This window comes from Microcaecilia unicolor, chromosome 1 (genome assembly GCF_901765095.1).
Source record: "Microcaecilia unicolor chromosome 1, aMicUni1.1, whole genome shotgun sequence".
Lineage (NCBI taxonomy): Eukaryota > Metazoa > Chordata > Amphibia > Gymnophiona > Siphonopidae > Microcaecilia > Microcaecilia unicolor.
Genome location: NC_044031.1, coordinates 437,087,105 through 437,099,182, shown reverse-complemented (window position 1 = coordinate 437,099,182; position 12,078 = coordinate 437,087,105).

Genomic DNA, 12,078 nt, shown 5'->3' with positions numbered 1-12,078 from the left:
ATGTTTGCTTTAGTTATGGAGCCTCTTGCCATGACTGTGCGTTCTGATCCAAATGTTTCAGGTATTACCAGTGCGCTTTTTCTAGTGAAAAAGGTGCCGGTACTCAAATACCAGGCCACCCTTCAGGGTTGGGGTGATCACTGAGAGGCCAACACCACAATAGCCAGGCTCCCTGCAACCAATCACAGAATCTATGACAAGGCAGAATTTGTATGTAGACACTGAGCTCTTTCATTAAAATATGAGGAGCATGGGTCAATTTTAGCAGACAATGGAAAAGGTGCCGGAAAAGGAAAAAAAAGAAAAAAAAAGGAAAAGGAGTGGCCTAGTGGTTAGGGTGGTGGACTTTGGTCCTGGGGAACTGAGGAACTGAGTTCGATTCCCGGCACAGGCAGCTCCTTGTGACTCTGGCCAAGTCACTTAATCCTCCACTGCCTGCCGCATTGAGCCTGCCATGAGTGGGAAAGCACGGGGTACAAATGTAACAAAAAAAAAAAAAATACCCCCAAGTACCCCCTCAAAAAAAGCCCTGGATATTACAGTGGGGGGTCGGGAATATAAGGTAGCCCTGTTTGCGGACGACGTCCTCCTTTCCCTGACTAAACCGTTGATCTGTTTGCCTAACTTGCTGAAGCTAATGGGGGAGTATTCTTCAGTGTCTGGTTTTAAGCTTAATATGACTAAGTCGGAGGCCATGGCAATAGGGATTCCCTTGCAGGTCATGAATTCCCTTCATCGCTTCTTCTCATTTCAGTGGGTAACCCGAGGAATTAAGTACCTATGGGTGGTGTTAACACCACCCCACCACCACCTCAGTAGGGAGAGCTGGGTCGGGCGAACGGAGCAAGCTGAAGCAGATAGATCAGGCGAACAGGAGCAAGCAGGGGCAGAAGGACTCTGCCTCCTCTGGGGCTTTGTATTTGGGTCGCACTCCGAACTTACTGCAGGCGTCCAAGGTTAGCGATCAGTAGACCTGTAGGCTGCTCCCAGGTCGTTCCGACAAGGGAGTGTGGTGGCGGCACACAGGACTCCGGAGCACGACCAGTGCGGTGGAGCGTGACACAGCTGGCCCCCTGCCCACGCAGGAACCCCAATGTTCGGGAGCCTCCGGAGCGCCGGGCCGCAGCAGGGAGGCAGCGGGAGCCCTGGGGTTTCCTCTCAGGTATACAGGATCGTCTGTTTTGATTTATTTGGTGTAATAAGTGCCCCCGTCTTCTTCGTTCCCTACTCTTTTGCGATCAGAGGAGGGGAGGCCTGGGAGTTCCCAAAATCTTTTGGTACTACAAAGCTGCTCGATTGCGTGTGGCATTTGAGTGGTACCAGGCTAATCCCCACAAGCTTTGGGTACATTTAGAACAGGTATCTGTTGGCTCATGCCCCATTTGCCGTCTAATGTGTGCTACTTTTCACTATTGGGACAGCATGTTTGCTAAGCCTGATTTAATTTTTTCTAAATTGTCACCTATAGTGCGAAATCCTCTTTTTCCTCTGGGACTTGCTCCTGGTCCCTTTATTCGATCGGCTTTGTTTGGTCTTGACACCTGGGGCCAGTTGTTCGAGGAAGATGAATTGATTTTATTTTCTGCTCTTACCGAGGCCTATCCTGTTCTTCCAAATGAAGTTTATGCTTATAAATGTCAGTTAAGACATTTTCTGTCTTCCGCTGAGGTCAAGGCAAAGGTTTTACGGGAAGATTCTTTTCTTGAGGATTTTTGTGAAGATTCCAAAGGTACGAAGGGCCTTATCTCTTGCCTTTATAAGTATCTGCAGAAGAATGTACACCCTTCCTCATTACATCACTCGCGTTGGTATCGAGAGCTGGAGGGTAAAGCTGGATGATGATGATTGGAATCTCATGGAAAGGGCCGTATTGAAAATATCTATATCTGTTCCCTTTATAGAAAAATGCTGTCAAAGTCTTATATAGATGGTACCTCACTCCTGACAGATTACACCATATGTTCTCTGCTACTTCTCCTTTATGTTGGAGAGGTTGTGGTCAGAGAGGTACTATGGGACATATTTGGTGGTCCTGTGCTAAGGTGCGGGCAAACTGGAAAGCCATTCAGTGTAGGCTTCAGAGATGGCTGGGGAGGCCTGTTAAATGGTCTCCAGAATTTTTCTATTTCCTAAGAAACCTCCTGGTCTAACTAAATCTCAGGCATTATTGGTGAGACACGCAATGACTGTAGCTAGGGTGTCTAGCTGCTCAGTGGAAGTCTTCTTCAGTTCCTTCCCTGGTTCATTGGTTGAATAAAATATGGTACATATGTGAAACCAAGAAACTAGGGGCTGTGCGACACAATACTCTTTCTGAGTGGGAAGCTATTTGGGAACCCTTTTTAAGTAATTGCTGTGTTTAAGTGTTTTAGGGATTCGGGTGGATTCGGGTCTTCGGGGTTTTGGGAGGAGGGTTGGAAGGGGGGATTACAATTTAAAAATGTTTTTAACAAATTTGGAAGTTTGTGTTTGTGCCAACAATATAATAATTGTTGGCAATTATTATATCTGAGTGTATTAGTTGTTACTCAGCTTCATTGATCAGGGGTTAACTAGCTTTGTATTGCTATCTGTTTGATGCCCTTTCACCTGTAAGATTATTTCTTGATGTAATTTTGTTTTCAATTTTCAATAAAGACTTCTATAAATTAAAAAAAATAGTGGGACCAATGAGGAGCATGCAATGCTGCATTAAGAACCTGAATATTTGCAGTATTTGCATTGTGATATCTGAGAATCCCTTTATTTTAAAAAATATATATGAATGTTAACAGGAAAAGAAATGTTAACATATGAGTTAAGACTGATGACACTGGAAATTTCTAGTTTAAGATTGCTGGCTGGGAAAAAGTAACTGTAGGGTGCTTTTACTAAGGTGCGCTGAAAAATGGCCTGCGGTAGTGTAGACGCAGGTTTTGGGCGCGCGCAGATCAGGGGCATATCTGAAAGTCGGCGGTAGCGGGGGCCGAAGCCACAGTGAGGGGGCACATTATAGCCCCCCCCAAGCCGCCGCCGCCATTTCCGACCCCCCCTGCCGCTGTGAGTACCTTTGCTGGTGGGGGACCCCAACCCCCACCAGGCGAGGTCCGCTTCCTCCGGCCGCTGCGAGGTTTTTTAACTTCTTCATCGGGATTCGTCCTCCGTCACTCTGTGCTGCTGTTCAAAGAAGCTGCTAGCTGAATGCAGTTTCGGACTGAGTCTGACGTCGCTGCTGCACGTTGTACGTGCAGGACGTCAGACTCATGTACAACGTGCAGCAGCGACGTCAGACTCAGTCCGAAACTGCATTCAGCTAGCAGCTTCTTTGAACAGCAGCACAGAGTGACGGAGGACGAATCCCGATGAACTTAAAAAACCTCGCAGCGGCAGGAGGAAGCGGACCTCGGCTGGTGGGGTTGGGGTCCCCCACCAGCAAAGGTACCCACGGCGGCAGTAGGGGGGTCCAGGGCGAAATCTGCGGGGGCCCAGGCCCCTGTGGCCCCAAGCAGATACGCCCCTGGCGCAGATCCATTTTTCAGTGTGCCTGTAAAAAATGTCTTTTTTTATTTTTGCCGAAAATGGACATGTGGCAAAATAAAAATTGGCACTCGTCTATTTGGGGTCTGAGACCTTACGGCCAACCATTGACTTAGCAGTAAGGTTTGATGCATTAACTGGGAGGTAATGACCTACGTGCGTAGAATGCCACTTGACGCGCATAGCTGACACGCATCAGAAAATAAAAAAAATTTCGGACATGCATCAAAAATGAAATTATCCCAAGGGCCACACGGTAGCCGAGTGGTAAGTCCAAACTGGCACGCATTGGACGCGCGTAGGTGCCTGTGTGGCTTAGTAAAAGGACCCCTGTGTGACGTATTGAGTATCCCTGCATATATTACTGTGGTCCATTTATTGGTTTTATCTATATTCTGAAATTAGTTTCAGCATTACTATCTGCATAGTGCGCTAAAAATTTATTGATAGGATATGTAGGGGTCTTTTTAGGAAACTGCGGCAAAAGGGAGCCTGCTCTGGCATCGGCACTTGTTTTTGATGCGCACCTGAGGCCTCCTTTTACCGCAGTGAGTAAAAGGCAGGTTTCTCTTTAAGAAATGGCTGTGAGGAAAGTGAACCATTTGCCCCATGGCCATTTTGTGGGGGAGCACTTACCACCACCCATTGAAGTAGAGGTAAGGGCTCCCGTTCTAACCCGGCAGTAACGATTACCGTTGACTATATACCAGTGCTACAAAAATTGAAATATTTTTGCAGTGCTGGAAATAGCATGCGCTGGGAGAGAGAACTACCACCAGGCTGCTGCAGTAGCCCGGTGGTACTTCCCTTTTAGCGAGTGCTAAGCCCGCTTGGAGCTTACTGCTGCTTCGTAAAAGGGCCCCTTAAAAGGGAATATACTGTATGGGTGTCTTTAGTGTTAGCATGCACTAATTTTTAATGTGTGCTTAAAACGCTAGTGCACCTTAGTAAACAGGGCCCTTATATTGGCTGCTACTATATGGATATGTGATTTTCAATACTGGGCCTTATAAATTGGGCCAACATTATTAAAATAATATAATCAGTACCACTGATTTTTAACAAAGAAGCCTGGAATATCTTCAGTAAACTGAACACATTATAAAGGCTGGTAAACAGAAACACCGCCATCTGCATACCAAATGACAGAGACATTTTGTACAGAATTGTAAGTCCTAAAGACTTATATAATAAATTTCTCTCAAGCTATTAAGCTAAAAATCATACATTTTAAGATATCTATTAATTGCACATAATCTAAAATTAGAATCAATAAAAGACACTCACATTGTTAATTTTCAATAACTGAGAACATTATGGGCTGTGTTTACTAAGCCACGCTGTAGGTGCGCTAACTTTTTAGCGTGTGCCAAAAATTAGCATGCACTGATACAGATACCCATTATATTCGTATGGGTGTATCTAGCGTTAGTATGTGCTAATTTTTATAATGCACTAAAATGTTTGCACACCTACAGCACGGCTTAGTAAACAGGGCCCTTTATTAACTTTCAGAAATAGTTCTGCATTGAAGCATTCAAATTGTGGTAGTGCTGTTTATTAAGGGGTCCTTTTACAAAGGTGTGCTGAAAAATGGCTTGTGGTAGTGTAGGTGCGGGTTTTGGGCGAGTTGATCATTTTTAAGAGTCCCTGTAAAAAAAGGCCTTTTTTTCCCCAAAAATGGACGTACAGCAAAATCAAAATTGCCGAGTGTCCATTTTGGGTCTGAGACTTTACCGTCAGCCATTGACCAAGCAGTAAAGAATCCAGGCGGTAATGACCTATGCACATCAAATGCCACTTGGCGTGCGTCCATTACGCGCTCCCAAACATAAAAAATATTTTTCAGACGCAATCGGACGCGCGCCAAAAATGAAATTACCGCAAGAGCCATGCGGTAGTCTGGCAGTAACTCTATTTTAGCATGTGTTGGGTATGCGTAGACGCTTATGCGGCTTAGTAAAAGGGCCCCTAAGATTATTAATATAATCTTTAGATTCTTTAGGAATCATCTTCACACCTACTGCTCTGAATAACACAAAAAGGACAAATGGACAACCAGACAAACATGCAGAGAAATATCTCTTTGCCCATTAATATAGTTTATCAGTACCAGGACTCTTCAACGTGCTGTGCAAGTAAGGATAAGGCAAAACACAGAAAAATCTCTTTGCAGATTGGTATCTATGAACTAGTCCTTCCCTAGAGTTCACCAAAACTATGTTCTTATTAATATGATGGGTAACCTGTGGGTAAAGAAAATTGTTTAAAAAAAAAAAAGAGAAAACAAATTTATTTTACCTGGTACACATAGCGGACATGCTTAAAAACTGAAATTACTGCACAGGCCACGCAGTAGCCGGGCAGTAACTCCGAATAGGCGCCTACGCTTAGCACCTAACACAAGGGCCCTTTTACTAACACATGCATAATGCAGCTTAAAATGCAGGGCCAGCTTAACCTATGGACCAGGTGAGGCTCTAGGGACGCCGGAGATAAAGGGTACCAAATACCAGAACATCTGATGTCACTGGCCCTATAGGTTAAGCTGATCCAGAGCTTACCTGACAGTGTTGTGTGTGCAGGGAAAAAAGAAGAGCCAGCAACCCCCTTCCTCTTTCTGTCTCAGGCCACCTTCTCCATCTACCTTTAAAGGCAGTTTACCCCTCCCAAACACAGACAGCATTTCACCTACCCACAGCAGTCCTGGTGTCTTACTTTTGCTGTGCCCTGGCCCTTCCTTTGACATAACTTCCTGTTTCCACATGAGCGCAGCAGAGGGAATACACAGTTGCTGATGTGGGTAGCATTAGGTGAAACATTTGTTGGTATTCAGGAGGGGAACACTGCCTTTAAAGGTAGGCTTGGGGAAGAAGAAGATGGACTGAAGGGGGAGTGTACCAATCGGGGGCACACCAATAGGAGGGCACCAAACCAAATGTTGGCTCAGGGCGTCACGATCCCCTGAGCCAGCCCTGTTAAAATGGTGTATCGTGGGATGTATTCAAGCTGAAAAGTATTTTTTTTTTAAGGAGGCATGCTGGGGACAGAGAGTGGATGTTTTTTGCACCAGCCAAATAGCACAGCTACATTAGGACTTGCTAACTAGTTAGCACACAACATGGGTGGTGGTAAGTGATCACACAGTAGTTCTTTTAGGGGTCCTTTCACCAAGGCACGCTAAAAGTTGCTGGCACTAGTGTCAGTGTGTGGGCTTTCCACATGCTGTGGCCACTTTTAGCATGGTGGTAAAATGACTACCTCGCAATAATTTTTTTTGTATTGGCCCTGTACTATTTCCCCAGTAGCAGGTGGCCATTACTGTGGGAGCCCTTACCACCACCTATTTAGGAGGCTGTATGGGCTCCCATGCTAATCAGGTGGTGCACAGTAATGTGTCCGCACTGCCCAATTAGCACGGGCATGCCTACTCTCCACCCATGGGCATGCTTCCCACGATGGAAAATAACGTGTGTTAGGCCTACTGTGTCTTAGTAAAATGGCCCCTTAATGACCACAAATGCACTAATGGTAACTTTAGAGCATGGTCATTAATACAAAAAAAATAGAATAAGGCCATTTTTATGGCTGCAGTAAAAATAACCTTGACACATAGAAAAAAACCTGTGTAAGGGTACACTAAGGCCACTTTTTACTGCAAATTAGTAAAAGTGCCCCTTAGATCTAAAAGACAAACTGCTCAATATTCAGTGACATTAAACCATGTAGTGATGCTGAATAGTGTCTCTGACCATCTGTATAGAAAGTGGGCAGGTCAAGGGTGGTACAGGGGGCAGTACTGGGGAAGAGCTGGTGATTATGCAAGTGCTGGCAATATTCACTGCCAAGACCCAAATAGCTACCAAGCCCAGGGGGTTAGGGGGGTGTTCTGGGGAAGGGAATTGTCAACATCAAGGACTGGGGAGGGCTGTCTAGAAGGAGAGGGCTGCTCTGGGGGCAGGACAGTGCTTGAGGTGGGAAATAGAAAAAAACAATGTGAGTTGCATCTGATATTCAGCTGTGGCCCTGCACAACATTGGTGGCTTGCAGCAGTTTAATTAGCCACAGATAGTGCCCATGGCTGCATATGGTCTGGCACTGAATATCTGGGCTAATGTAGCCAGCGAATATTAGATGGAAACATTTTTATGTGGCTCTTGCATGTTCTTGGAAAGATCAGAGAACTCAGATAATATAGATCAGGCTGGTTCTTGAGGGCTGCAAATAGGCTAGCGTGCTTGTTTTCAAAAGAGAAGGACGTCCATCTTTCGACATAAATCGGAAGATGGACGTCCTTCTCCCAGGGATGTCCAAATCGGTATAATCGAAACCTGATTTTGGATGTTTCCAACTGCAGTCCATCGCAAGGATGTCCAAAGTTCAAGGGGGCATGTCGGAGGCGTAACAAAAGTGGGACTTGGGCTTGCCTAACACTTGGTGGCCTTTGACCCATAATGGAAAAAAAACACTTGGACGTTTTCATCCGGACCTGTTTTTATTACGAATAAGGCACAAAAAGGTGCACAAAATGAACAGATGACCACCGGAGAGAATCGGAGATGACCTCTTGTTACTCCCCCAGTGGTCACTAACCCCCTCCCACCCTCAAAAAATATCTTTAAAAATATGTCGTGCCAGCCTCTATGCCAGCTTCAGATGTCATACTCAGGTCCATTATAGCACATGCAAGTCCCTGGAGCAGTTTTAGTGGTGCTGCAGTGCACTTCAGACAGGTGGACCCAGGCCCATACCCCCCCTACCTATTACATTTGTGGAGGAAACAGTGAGCTCTCCAAAACCCACCACAAACCCACTGTACCCATATATAGGTGCCCCCTTCACCCGTAATGGCTATGGTAGTGGTGTACAGTTGTGGGTAGTGGGGTTTGGGGGGGCTCAGCACACAAGGTAAAGGAGCTATGTTCCTGGGAGCATTTTATCAAGTCCATTGCAGTGTCCCCTAATGTGCCTGGTTGGTGTCCTGGCATGTCAGGGGGACCACTGCACTATAAATGCTGGCTCCTCTCATTACCAAATGGCTTGCATTTAGACGTTTTTGACATGGACTTCTTTGGTTTCGAAAATTGCCAAAAGTCAGAAACGTCCATGTCTAGGGACGTCCAAATTTAAGGTTTGGACGTCTCTGATGGTATTTTTGAAACAAAAGATGGACGTTCATCTTGTTTCAAAAATACGGTTTCCACGTCCCTGGATTTTGCCGTTTTGCAAGGATGTCCAAATCGCAGCTTGGACGTTTCTTTTGAAAATGCCCCTCTAGGTTTTCATGATATCTTTCAAGAACATGCATGAGATAATTTGAATTGCCCACTACATTCATTGTATGCAGATTTCACTAATGCATATTCAATAAAGATATTCTGAATATCTGGTCTGCTTGTAGTCCACAAGGACTGAATTTGTATAAGCCTGATATAGATGATTTCAAACCAAGAAATGACTTTCCTTTTTTGGCATCAGATAATCTTTAATAAAAGTTCTTAATCCATTTGCAAGGTGAATGAAACCAACAATGTTGAAGCACTATTAGATGTAACGGAAAACTGAACCAACTGGGAAGCATCCAAGATGTCCTTCCCAAACTGGACAGCTGGTAAGCCACCAGAAGGCTCACCACTAATCTTCTTAACTGGCAAATGCTAAAGCTTTACAATGGGTGGTAATGCTTCATCCAAATAACTGAGTGTTTTTAATAGATACTTCTCAAACTGGGCAAGGTGGCACAACACATGCTACATATATCCACCCTTGACAAGCTGAGAAGAAAAATTGAATTTATTATGGCCACAGCATTCTACAACTTATATATGCAAAGACATTCACAATGGCTAGCAATTGCATACATGAATATGGTTTACCGTAACACGCAATTAAATACTGTAACAAACAATTAAATACAAGCATTTTATGGCAAGGGGGGTCTAGCCTTTTGAATCACACAACTCCCTCTACTTCCACTTTTACTCACAAGGCAGATTCCCAGCTCTGCCTGGGGCATATAGCATTTTCTCTTTCCCAGACATTGACTGTATTTCTTGAAGCCTTCGGCCTCCCCATTCCATCAAAGTCTGAGGTGGGCACCACCAATCATCTGTTACTCAGGCACTAACCCATCTCTGTATAAGAGGGGGACTGCTTCTGGTCTTAGACATCGTCCATTCCACTGCTAGAATGGGACATAACCACGTCACATTTTACATTGATTTGGTGTAAGACATACTGCCACCATAGACCAAGGCTTTTCCCACCACACTAAACCTAGCTGCAGCTTCTCTTTTGTGTTCACTCAAGAAAAACAGGTAGTCATAACTTGAGGTAGGCTGCTTTCACTTATCTATCTATCTATCTATCTATCTATCTATCTATCTATCTATCTATCTATCTATCTATCTATCTATCTATCTATCTATCTATCTATAGGCTACTACTACTACTTAACATTTCTAGAGTGCTACTAGGGTTACGCAGCGCTGTACAAAATAAACAAGAAAGGACGGTCCCTGCTCAAAGGAGCTTACAATGTAAAGAACGAAATGTCAAGTTGGGGCAGTCTAGATTTCCTGGGTAGAGGTGTAGAGGTTAGGTGTCGAAGGCGACATTGAAGAGGCTAGAGAAATATTGAAGTGATATACCTTCATCTTCTGAAGGTATATATGTTTGTGTGTGTGTGTAATTAAGAGGCTTTCCCATAAGACGTCCAGTGAGCTCATTCGACTCAGTATTGCCCTTACCTTTATGGATGTCCCATTCAGCCAGCTGTAAGCGTATCTCATGTAGGTACATCGGTGCATGCACTTGAGATCAGCGCCTGGTGGAAGGCTGGTCTAACCTGGCCTTGTGGAAGGCCAGTGTTGAAATCCAGGACTTGGCCCTATGGAATGCCAATATTGAGGTGTTTTGCGATTACCAAATACAGGATAAATTAGGTTATGCACAAAGAATCATGCCCAGGAATAACTTAAGGGTAGTACTCTGTAATAATTATAAAACATCAGAACCTCCCAGCTGGATGAGGGCTGCACACATGTCAAATAAAAATGACCTGCAAGCATGTAAGAAACTGCAGTGTACAATCAGGTGTATGTGAGAGGTAAGGTGGCATATCAGACTGTAAGCCAAAGGCTATTCAATTAAGGTACATTCAGGTGCAGTCATTATATAAGAAAGAAAACCTGCAAGTCTGATGGCTATTGAAGTGGTGTTCTTCAGGTGCAGCTGCAAAACCAAAGGCTATTAAAGCAGTGAACAGGTGCAGTTACTAGTGTCGCAACCTGCTAGCCCAAAGGCTATTTGAAGCAGTGAACAGGTGTAGTTAGCATAGATGCAACCTGCCAACCTGTAGGCTAGTGAAAGAGTACATTCAGGTGCAGTTGGTATATATAAGAAATACTGAAGTGGTGTAATTTCAGGTTCCGAAGGTGTATAAGTAGAATACATTCAGGAGCCATTAGTATATAAAGAAAACCTGTAAGCCTGAAGATTAATGAAGCAGAGTTCATTCAGGTGCAGGTGGCATATAAGAAAACTTCAAGCCGAATGCTACTGAAGGAGTGTATAACCAGATGTAGCTAGTATATAAGATGCTAGCAAGCCTAAAGGTTATTTGAAACAGTGTATATTAAAGTGCACATGGTATGGGAAAAATGCAAGCCTGAAGGCTATTGAAGCAGTGTACCTTCTGGTTCAATTAGTATATAGGCAACCTTCCTAGCCAAAGGATATGAAGCAGTGCACTCTCATGTGCATGAGGTGTAAACCTCCAAGCCCCCAGGATACTGAAGTTGTGTGCCTTCCACTGCAGGTGGTATATAAGAAACTTAGAAGCCCGAAGGCTGGTGCAGGTGGTATATAAGAACATGCCAGCAGAAGCCCAGGGACATTCAAGTGCAGGTGGTATATAATAAACCCACCAGGTTGCATGTTATTGATGTGGTACACCCGCAGGTGCAAGTAATGCATATATAGCGCCCCCTTGACTTCAGCACCACCCTGACTCAGTACAGTAGCAAAATGACTGCTGGTCACAGTGGCTGACGGTAGGCTAGTTCCCTTGAGTCTAAGTACACTTCCACCTGAAATCACCACAGACGTTTAAAAGAACCAGTGTTGAAAAATCCTCACAAACACTCAAAATCTTTTCCAAAGTGACAAAGTTTTATTGCACATTTGATCAGGTTAAAACAATACAATTAATGCTTTTATAACCAATTAAAATCTGTAAATATCTGCAAAGTGCTTTTAACAATACTTAACTAAAGTGACAAATCCTTTGTTATTCCTTTTCAGGGCAGCTTTACCCAGGATATAAGTCCACAGGAGTTCCCTCTCCAGAGGATACTATCAGATAAGTAAACAGTTTTACTCAAATTTCATTTAAATATTAACTTTCAAAAGAATATGTTTCTTTGTGTTCAAATTATTGTTTCTCACGTTTGTCTCCACAGGACTTCAGGAACCAAGAGCTCTTCATCCTCTTCAGGTAAGTAAAATATTGTAAAGTCCCAGCAATATTAAATGTTTCAGAAGCAATAAAAATGAGCTTTC